At 39.9% G+C, this 11690-nt stretch overlaps 1 long non-coding RNA gene across 1 annotated transcript; it reads right to left on the reverse strand.

Moving 5' to 3' along the window:
- Positions 1 to 1227: 1227 nt before the first annotated feature.
- On the reverse strand, positions 1228 to 7692 carry LOC125722399 (uncharacterized). The gene is made up of 3 exons (XR_007386362.1): positions 7052 to 7692; positions 6492 to 6519; positions 1228 to 2395 (listed from the first exon to the last, which is right to left on the reverse strand). It is a non-coding gene; the product is annotated as an uncharacterized LOC125722399 (long non-coding RNA).
- Positions 7693 to 11690: the final 3998 nt, after the last annotated feature.

Below are 11690 nucleotides of genomic sequence, written 5' to 3' on the forward strand. Positions count from 1 at the left end.
AGTTCTTATAATACTATGATTTTGCTTATGTATGCAAATGTATAATATTACATATTTTGGAGAACTAATCACTGAAAATCATTATTGATTTTATTTGTAGGCTCCGGACCCCCCGCCAACCCAGTAGGATAAGCGGTTTGGAAAATGGATGGATGGATTTTATTTGTGTTGTTTTTGTAATAATAATAATTGATATTTTATCGATCCCTGTGGGGAAATTGTCTTTACACCTCCCTTAACTTGCTCTTTTGTAGAGTAAGTTGCCTGTAAAGGGCAGCCACCTGCAATGGCACCCAGGGAGCCAAAGATGTGCCCCTTAACCCCTTGTAACAGGAGTTATGGCTTAAGGAGTGGTTGTCTTGTAGCCATTATTATCAACTTTAATAAACTTAAAACACAGAGTAAGAAGAGTGACATGAACAAAACAAAATAGCAATACATGACCAGCATTGTCAGTACTGGTGATTATGAATGAAGATTCTAAGCTGAAGATCACCAAGCCAAGCTGTATGTTGCAACACAAGGACGATGTTATATACAGTTCAGGACTTGTACATACACATTATAAATGTCTTGTGTCCCTCAGTCATAATACATTTTTACCGAACAATGCAAGTTAATAATCCCCTAATACAGTGCAAAAAGTTTAGTCAGTTCAAACACAAGTGGAATGGTGGCTGATCACAACAAAGACCCTTGTAACAAAAAAGCTAGAGAATTTAAAATTTTAACATGTAGAAACTGGAAACTACAGGTCTTGCCTCGATTTGAAACTGACAATAAACCATATTCATGCCTAGAGACATTTTTCTAGTCCTCTTTTTATAACAGGCAAGAGGTGTGAGCAGGGGATGATTTGCTTTAGAGGTGGGGAGGAAGACAAGAAACAGGCAAATAAACAAATAAAGGAAACAAAAACAAACCAGACCCTCCATAACCTACAGTCCGACTTCAATAAATTCAGAGGTGGAAATTTCGGGTCCAGAAATTACAAATCCAGACCAACATTTTGTTTCAACTAACCGGGGGTGCGTTTCCCAAAACCATAGCTGCTAACTATGTTAGCAACTTGCGTGGTTCGATCTATGCAAGTACGACGCAGGTGTTTCCCGAAACCACAGTTTGAACTATGGAGGCAACAATACTGTGAACTTACATAGTATGATGTATCATTAAACCACGCAGGTGTTTCCCAAAACTATAATTCGAACAAATGTCTGCAGTTGTGTAATTCGAACTACAGCTCTCGAGCTCCAGGTAAATACATCAGCGATTGTGGAAAATGCAGTCTAAGAAGGGTATAGTCACCGTGTAAGAAAGAAATCAGACCTACCAACATCTGCAAAGCAATACATGGTTGTGTCATCTGCAAATTTCATCTTTAATACCTAATAAGGAATAATTTAGCTCTACAATCACATATAATGTGAAGTGACCTGAAAATGTAGTTTGAAACGTAATCGTTGTGTGGGTCTCTGGTCAAAAGTATGGTAACTGTCTGTAGTGAGCAATAGGGAGAATTCTCAGACTGCAAAGTATTGTATTAGCACAGGGGTGGCTAATTATATCCAGAAAGGGCCGTTAGGCATGCAGCTTTTTGCTGCAACTCCCTACTTAGAGTAATACGTAGAAGACTGATCGAGAGAGAAATAATTTCAAAAATTAGCTAAAATAAGAATAAAACACAAAAATAATAATAATAAATCATTATCCCTTGTATGCATGTGTACATGTGTGTATTTGTAGCCCTATGCAGACCATTGGGTGTTGTGCAGTTTCTTCATTACACACATTCTGAGGGACAACAGTCGCCTTAGAAAAGAGTACAGCACTTTTATGAAGTACTACTTATTCACTGACAGGTGTCAGTGCCATAATGGGAGAGCAGAATAACACTACAGCGGTCAGACAGGAATCCATGCCTTTGTACTGGGGAAATGACGCCTGCGATGTTTGGATATTACATGCACCTGTCTATTCCAATCAGCCACTAACATTCTGTAAGCGACAACATCGGACCAGGAATTTGTTTGTGTTCATAGTGTGACTGAAACACAATGAACTGAAATCAACGTACAGATGGGGCGTCTTTCACAAAATGCAGTGTCATAGCTAAAAGTTCTTCTGTTTACCTCTCCAAGAAGCGTCTCATTATTTTACCACTATATATTGCTATTTCTGAGTTATTCATATTATTGGTGTTATGTGACTGACACAATAAATTGATGACATCATATACACACACACAGCAGAATGAAGCAGCAATATGAATAGTAATACGAACCTGTGTATGATTCAAGATTTTAATTAGTCACAGGCATGAACACATGAAACAACTCCTCTGCCTTGCCAGATATGCCGCCTCATTCCCCTTGGAGATCAGACCTACCAACATCTGCAAAACAATACATGATTGTGTCATCTGCAAATTTCATCATGGTGTTGGAGCTGTGCATAGCTGTACAGTCATGTATGTACAGGGAGTAAAGCACAGGGCTCAGGACACAACCTTGTGGAGCTCCAGTGTTTAGAATGAGGGTGTAAGAAGTGCAGCTACAAGACCTACAGTCTACTAGTCAGGAAGTCCAAAAACCATCAACATAGGGAGGAGCTTAGTTCCAGCCCCTGGAGCTTGGTGACCAGCCTTGGGGTGACTACGGTGTTGAATGCTGAATTGTAACCTATAAAGAGCAGCCTCACATAGATCCCCTTCCTGATGGGGGAAGGATATAAGAAGGGAAGGATAGACTGAAGGACATAAGAGACAGCATCGTCTGTGTGCTTGTTGGGCTGGTAATGGCTTAATGGAGCGGTGGTGGCTTAATGGTTACAGAACTCTTCTTGGAATTAGAAGGTTGTTAGTTCAAGTCCCCAACCAGCAAGGTACCCAGAGCCTGATTTCTCCCCTCCCTTTTCACTTGTATAGAGAGGAACAGAAGAAGCCTTTGAGAATCTCTTCAAAGCACTTCATCTAAGCTTCTTAGAGCACTTCAGATATTCCTGCAGCATTATTGTGTTATTTTTCTGTGAATATATTTTTCTCCACAGTCTACACATCAAATGCAGCATTTATCTTTTTTCTACAAGGCATTTCACATCTGGCTAAGTTCCTGTTAACCTCACTGGTCTAGACGGAACAGGAGAGCTATACCGCTATAATGCTGTGAACATTTTTACCCACTCTCGCTCTCTCTCTCTCTTTCTAGGCTGATAAATTCTGCTGAATTTCAAAGTGTGGTAAGAGCTATGGGAAAAACAGGGCCATATCATGTCGTGGTGTCTGGTGGACGCCTGTGATGTCTGGGTGAAGGGGAGGATGTGGGCCTGACCACAGGCTGGCAGTCACCCGCTCCCCAGACCCTCTCGCCTGGATTCCAGCATCAGGATGCTGCGGTAAGGGCCCGCTTTGGCCCCCGAGCATAAGGAAAAGGAAGAAGCTACTACTGGCATTACCCCCCCAGCCACCCCTGGCTGCAATGGCTAAACTGTGTACAAATCACTGAGGGCTCTCCCTAAATAAAAGCAACCTGCATCCAAAAATTTGACACTTTTTCCCCTCAGCTTTTTCTATAGAAAAATAAGATGCAGTTTAAGCTGCAGCTTAATCTCAGAATGATGCACAAAAATTCTGACGGATATTTATGAATGAATGCTTATGTTAAACTTGAATATTTTCAGGATTTTTTAAAAATAAATTTTCATGAAATGTTTTTTTTTCCAGAAATTTAACCTGAATACAAAATTTATACAAATGTAAAAAAAAAAAAAAAAAAACACAAAGGCTTTCTGGCAGAGTAAAGTGAAGACATATGTACTGTATTTCCCGGATGCCGTCATCGAGCTGACAATAAAAAAGCTGAACTAGTCTAGCAGGTTTCTTGAGAACTAGTTCTTGATGGGTAGTTATGCAGAGACAGAGGCACAGCCTTTTTAGCCTTACATGCCTTTTATGTGTAGAATACATGCGACTGAGAAAAGGCCATCTTGGAAACGAGAGTCAGATGAATGTAGTTGAGCGTGTTGATTTTCTGCAAGTGTTCAAGTCTAAAATGAAAAAAAAGTTATACCTTGTGTTACTTCTGGCTGCTGACATCCCGATCCGAGACACCCCGGGCGTTTCCCTATGCTATGCTTTTCTGTTTGCATTTTCAGTATGTCGTTGATGTTTGCCACTAATTACTTACGACATCCCATAATGTTCAACCTCCTTTGTTTACATATACAAAAAAGCTGTTTCCATCTGTCCCCCAAAAGAAAATATTCAAGGCATTACTGTCAAAAGCTGTCGTTTTTGCAGTCTCATTAAGCAAATGGCAGTTTCCTCTATGTTTACATATTTTCCCAGTGTTGCAAGACTTTTTCCCTACAATTGTTTGTTCTAGAAACATTTCACAAACGTTATGATTAAGGTATGGAAACTGTATGGAAAGTGTCCAGTTGTCCTGATGTTCCCAGAACATTATCCCTCTACCACAGTTACTACTACAATTAAGAATATCAATGTGTAAGGCAAACGAAGGGTAGAGCAGTGGGTAACACTCTCTTTACACATCAAAGGTCAGGGGATCAAGGCAGGCTGGTGGATTTGCAGTATACACATATAGCACTTTTATAAAATAGTAATTTTACCATATTAACAAAATTTTTCAATAAAGTATGCAACTAATATGTTCAGATAATGTTAGACCTTCACATAATGCTACCTACATTCCGGGAATGTTCCCTGTTAGCTGGGAATAAACCAACCTCAAATATCTTTATCTTGTAAACATGTATTTATCCTTTTTGATTCAAATCACTTTTCATCTAAGAACAGTATAAAATATTGAAGCCTCCTGTTTCATCATTTCCCTGAAACTACTTGAAAGTTAGAAGCAGGAAAGATTCTGCAGGGTAACCACTCCCACTGTTCCTTAGCTGGAGTACAGAGATCAGAAATCTCTTTGTACTTAATAGTCAGTTCTTGTTTAAGTATTTTATACTTAATATTCATAAATTCATTCATTCATTCATTCATTCATTCCTCCCTCCCTCCCTCCCTCCCTCCCTCCCTCCATCCATCCATCAACTTCTTATCGTGGTCAGGGTGGCATGGGGGCCTGGAGCCTATCCACGGAGGCATAGGGCTTAAAGCGGGGGTGCACCTTAGATAGGATGTTAATACTGATGAACATAAATACAAAGCTTCACATTTGAAACCCATTTGGACAATCGCTAACTTATAATTTAATTTCTGTTTCAAATAAAATACTCACTTTGCTAGTTAGCTGACACAGTGAGTAAGTTTGTAGCACTATGGTTTCACACGTCCAAGATTGTTTGCGTACCAGCCTGATGTGAGGCTTCCTGCAGTCCAAAAACATGAAATTAGATCAAGTGATGTTTCTAAATGGTTAAATTATGAGCCCTGTGATGGACTAGTATCCTATCTTTGGTTTCCCTTGTGCACTGATATCTACTAAGTGGTTTTGGAAAATGGCAGATAAAATATACATGTATCAGCTAACATCCTTAACCACTACACCACCTGCCACAATGCTTGCAGACACAGCTTCATAGAGGGTGTTCTTTCTTTCCAGGCAGAGCTCTGGCTCAGGATTTGGTAAAGAACTGCTTGTTTTCTCCTGAAGTAAGTGAAGCTGGCAGTGGCTCAGTCAGTATTGGTCCACAACTGGGATGTGGGGGTGGCAGTTGGCAGGGTGGACAGACATAAAGGGTGGTGCATTTATGCCACACTGATTTAGTGTTAAGCCGTGAATCTGGAGCCAACACATTCCTGTTATCTTTCTAGAGAATATACAGCAAAGCAGGGTTGCCCGATTGTGGCAAAAATCATATTCACAGCTATTTACCATGACTACCGAAATATCAGGCTTTCACTGAACTTTAAAAAAGAAAACTTGTCTTTTTAACAGTGGATTTCCTTGAACTATATATCTAATTCAACAGAGAAACAAATAAAAAGGGGCTGGAAAGGCATGGATTTATAGGCTCTGGATTTATAACAAGACCAATTGGGAGCATCACTGCGAAATGAAATCCAGCACAATAATCATTTTATCTTAATTATTCTGTTTTGATAATTGTTGGAAGCCAAAATAGTAATTGAACTTAAAATTCGATTGATTGCCCAGTCCAATAGGAATGTTTGAGCTCCATTCGCCTTCAGGTTTGCAAACAGCAGAGCAGACAGTGCAGAGGTTAAGAAAATCAGTGTGTGGGTATCCCTTCCTCAGAGGCATGTTTCTCTTGTACACCAAATACACAGAGGGGAGAATAAAGAATGAAAGTGCAAAGAAAGAAGTTAGAGGAGCGAGCGAGCAGACAGATGTTTCAGGTTTTTGTAAAAAAAAAAAAAAAAAAACCCATAATATCAGATCATAGATACTTTTCTCACTCCAGCTGGCACTTAATAGCTGATATAATACAGCTGAGACTAGCTATACCTGGATGTGGAGAAAACAATGTGTTAAAGAAAAAACACCACTTACCTTAAATTTGAGCCTGTGAGCCCGAGGTCTAAAAGCAATGGAGTACAAAATTGACAAAGAGAATTCAGAAAAATTTATTCATCTTTCCCTGCTAAGTAGGAAAACTGTTCAGACTTGCTCAGCATTGTTTTAATGCAGACTGAATCATTTCAAGGCAATTCTGAGATACAGGGTGCAAAGACAAAAGCCGTGAAGGCTGTGAATACACCACATAAAGACCAGTAAAACAGTGGATTCTCTTGTCATTTTCTCCTTTTCAGCTAACCCATAACGCCAGAGGAATATGTAGTCTAACAGTCATTTATGCATGAATAGATTTAGGATAAATGTGAACACAGAAATCAAAAACTGGGGAGTATGTTTTTGTGCCAGACATAGAACCATCAGAATATGTCTAATGTAATGTAATGTAATCCAATCCAATCCAATCCAATCCATTTCTCTGCAGCGTCACATTGCAGCTCAACATGCCCCTTACAGCAGGATAACCCCGACCATGCCGAGCACCCCTGAAGGGCTATGCCATCCCCAAGTTTCACTCCCTCTCCTTGGCAACTCACCCTTGGCAGACAGGTTACAGTCTTCCTCAAACATTCCAGACAATGCAAGAATATGCTCAGGGCATTTTGGTTTCATTCAATTGTCAAATCTGTATTAATAAAGGTCTTTTATTACTAAACAATACTCACACTGTATGAGGCAATCTTTCACCTCTTGAAACTTGGGTAGAACTGAAAACATTTGGCTTGACTTGATAAACATAGAAAAAATTCATAAATGAAATCTAGAGAAATGTCATTAACTGCAGCCAGCTCTGCCACAGGCCACCAAATGCTCCACAAGCCTGCATTTTCCCATTCTTTTCCTCAGCTTGCCATCTTCCCCCATGGTGTGTGATCCTTCTGCCATGTGGCGTTTCTAACCCTTTGTGAAGCTGGTTTCATGAAAAACTGGCTAATTTTTATTTTGCCCTGTTTTCTGGACTCACTTCATAGCTTCACAGCTTCTCAGCCATGATAGGAGTAGGGGTCACCTTTTAAAAACATGTATGAAGTATACAGGTACATTTCAATTTAACTTTACATTATTATACATAATAATGCAGATCTGAATGCTAGGTTACAGCTTGGTGTCAGGCCCGCTTCATCTGTGCTTGTCAGCAGGACCCCCTACCTTAATGCCATATGTGGAAATTGGCTGGATGGTGGGCTTAGATATCTTTAATCACACTTTCCATTTACATTTACATTTTAATTATAGAAAAAAATATCCTACCGTACAAGGTTTGTCTTTCAGTTCAGTTCCCAAAATTTTTTATTATACTTTATTCACCATTCATTTGCCATTAACTTGCACTTCACTATGGATAAAAGTGTTTGCTAAGCAAAGTAAATGTACATATAGAATCTAGTCTCACTTCCTAGGCAAATGAAAATAGAGGATCTCTGAAATGCACAAATGAGTTTTTAAAAAGTGATAGAGTAAAAACCTAGAGAAACGTAAGAGAGAAGCCTGAATTCGTTATTTTGTTCTTAATACAAACCTTTCGATCAATCTAAGCAGCCTGAATTAAGCCTGCCACAGAATAAAAGCAGAAACATGGTGAATCTGATGACAAAATCCCACCTCAAAAGGTTCATTTATACTTATGGGTAGAATCTACAGCATAGATATGGCATAGCCATGCCCCCAGTACGGCGTAATTACGTACCCAGTGCTGCATCCTATGCCGTTGTCTGAGACAAACCTCCTCAGAAATGTGACTACAGGCATCAGACTACGCCATAGGGAACACGGCTGCACGGCTACTGAGGCATAGATTCTACGCAGAAGTATACCACCAAACATAAGGCTGATTTAATCACTGTGAATCACGATGCTGATGTCAAACAGAGACACCAAGTGCACGAAAACAAATGTCTCTCCGGTTATGTTTTCCACTGTCAGCACACAAAGCATGATAGAACAAAAACAAAGGCCTCACTAAATCTGACAGCTCGTTTTCATAGTGACAAGATTCATTTCGCTGTAGGCCCACAAATGCATACAGGAGCTACTTTAAATAATGTAGTTTACATTACATTATATTAATTCATTTCTAACCACGTTGACCCGTTAATCATTAAAAAAGGCTATGGGGTATGATCTGTAAAGCTACTTTCAGTAAAAATAGAGGAAATATATGTTACAAGCTATAAAATGAAATGTGATTTCCGGGAAAAATTTTCATACAGATATAGAATGAAAACATTTACCCTAAAGATGGCAGCAATCCTGTGTAGTTCTTATCCCCTGAAATAGAGGAAAAATAAAATCAAATTATGGCCTACATAAATTAATTTTAATTGGCATAATTCATGCTTTAGGTTTCAGGGATGAGCAGCCTTTAGGGATGTCACAGCCTTTAGTGACAACTGCTAGCACTGAGAAACAACATTCTGCAACAGGGAGGAAAATAGCGCATTTGTGGTTATTCTCTGAAGCACAGAAACAAGGCAGGGGTGCTAAATAGCCGGCTATCCCCAAGCATGGCAAAATTCTGCTTCTGTAAGGTGGGTCCATCCTCACTCCCCCCAATACACACAAATTTCCAGAAAAGTCACATTTTCCATCGGTTGCTGATAATTTCAGGAGACCAATAAATAAATGTACACAATCACTTGATGCATATAACTAGACAATTAAATACAGATCAGGAAGTAAAGAGACAAAAACCCTCATCAATTTGGGATGAAGTTTTTTGGTTGTAGCAAAACATTTCTATCTACCATTACAACTGGACTTTGGAGCAATAAAAGAAGGCTGCCATATTTAGCAGACGGTTTTATCAAAAGACTTGCATTTTTGAGAAAACAGATTGCCCCTGGAGAAATTGGGGATTAAACACATTGTTAAAGGGCCTGGCAGATTTCAGCCGGCAGACTTCCAATCGTGGGTGCAGCGTTTTGACTTGCAGAGCCACAAATGACCTTGAAATCTTTGGCTAGGCAGATCCAAAGGTAGGGCTTCACATGGGGGTGGTCAAAGGGTTTTGATTCACCTGTATATTTTCCCATAATGCAAACATACCACACTGTGCCAAGTACCCTACCAAAAAAGGCCAAAGCATGCAGAGCCAGCTTCTATAGAATATAAGGTCCAGGGAGGCCACACCACCTGCTAAAACTTGTAGGCCATCTGGATTACTATCTGTAGGTGTTGTAAGGAACACATCTGAACCAGGCATTTCTGATTTTAAAGGTTTATTTTCATGAGATCAGTGCATACTATCCTTAATCTGTAACAAGAGAACACTAAAAAGGGCCACGACCAGCCAGTATGAAGACATTTCCTCCGGTTTGCTTTGCTTAATTCCATGACTCTGGCTTCACAAGTGCTGGCTAATTGCTGTAGTCGCTTTCCCCACTAAAAACTCCAGTGGCAGTGATGTTGTTTGGTCTGGTGGCCTTCGACCCTGACTGGAATTCACTTTACTAAATACTCTCTGCCTGCTGTGATTAAATGTTTGCTGTGTCAAGCACCATTTTTTCACATAAAGCAAAAGCAGACGAAAAAGAATGAAGAATTTCACTGAAAGAGACAAAACCAGTCTATCATAGAAAGATCGTAAATGACTCAAAAGTGTACTTAATATGTGTCAACCTAAGTGCAATGAAGATGGGGAGCTGCCTACATGCTCTTGTAGATTTCAGTAAAACGTATCAGCTATTATTTTTTTCCCTTCTATTATCAATATTAATTACTACACAATAATACTCACAGTTAAATGGACACTGGAAAAAAAATCTGACCAGTAAAACAGACCTACAGTAACTAGGTAATACAATAACTGTATTCAAAAATGTAAACGTTACTACCTGGGTGGCAGCAGAAACCCCAGCATATTGTTTATAATCCCGCAAATGAATGCAAGGAGAATAAGGGGGGGCATATATTTTCATATGTAATCAGATACGCCTTCGCAGCAGGTCATTTCTGTTATGGAAGTGAACTTTTTTTGTTTGGTTTAAGCGCACCCCAATCCATGCCATTTATATCTCACAGCGATAAGACAGGAGCAAAGGCATACAGCCATTAGTCTCAACACCTATGTTTTTTTGTGCAATACATTTGCATCACTGATGGTAACTCGGCGGCATCTACAAAGTTCACACACCTCAGACTGGACTGTACACCAGCTTTACTTGTGACAGTGCTGCTCTTTGTCAGAAAGCCATGTTCACTCACCCTTCCTGAGGGAGAGAGGCGCTTCACATTGATTTTTAAATCCATATCATGCTTTAACCAACCAGGGCCCATGAAAAGAAAACTGTAGGATTTTCTATGGGGTGAAAATGGGATCAAAGAGCTTAGTAATTTGCTTGGCATCAAAGCATTCCAAAAATCCAGATTTGTAGCTTATTCTCCAGTTTTATCGATGCGATAGTTCCAAGGTAATCTTCTAAAGTATTCCGTAAATAAAACATTAGACTACCATGACAATGTGAAACACTTTATGAACTGCTTTTGAGGACTCATCCTCCTGGAAATCTGCATCAGTTCAAGAATAATACCAAAAATAAAAGCTATCTTGACCTTTTGGAGACTAGAGTTTGATTCTCCAGCTGTGTTTGTGGACTTCCTCCCCATGTCATCATGGGGTTTCTTCCAGGTTCACCAGTTCTCCGCGTGTCATCACAGGGTTTCCTCCAGGTTCACCAGTTTCTCCCCCATTGTCCAAAAACATGCTAAGCTGAAACAGGAGTTCCCAAATTATTTTTAGGCATGAATGCGTATGTGAATGGTGTGTGTGCTTTGGAATTGGTTGATACCCCATCCTGGGTTGTTCCCTGCCTTATGGCCATCGTTTTCAGGATAGGCTCTGCATGGCCATGACTGAACGAGTGATAGCCTGTACTAAACTAAACTAAAAGAGCGATATTTTCATTTCATAGTCCAGAGGCTTCATATGAATTAGCATTACTGTTTTGCAGGATCAGTCCAGCCACTGAGAGTTTTCCTGGTGGGCCGGTCTTCCTCCCCCAACACTGAAATTATAAAGCCTATATGATCGCAATTAGTCTCCTAGTGGCCAGCAATATACACCAATATATACCCCCCTCCCCGGGTGGTGGCCGTTTGACAGCAAATTCCCAGGTTGCTTTTTGTCATCAGCTGCCTCTGCTGTTTTACCAGTTGACTTTTGCTGGTGTGGTTTGT

Source organism: Brienomyrus brachyistius, unplaced genomic scaffold, assembly GCF_023856365.1.
Source record: "Brienomyrus brachyistius isolate T26 unplaced genomic scaffold, BBRACH_0.4 scaffold38, whole genome shotgun sequence".
Taxonomy (NCBI): domain Eukaryota; kingdom Metazoa; phylum Chordata; class Actinopteri; order Osteoglossiformes; family Mormyridae; genus Brienomyrus; species Brienomyrus brachyistius.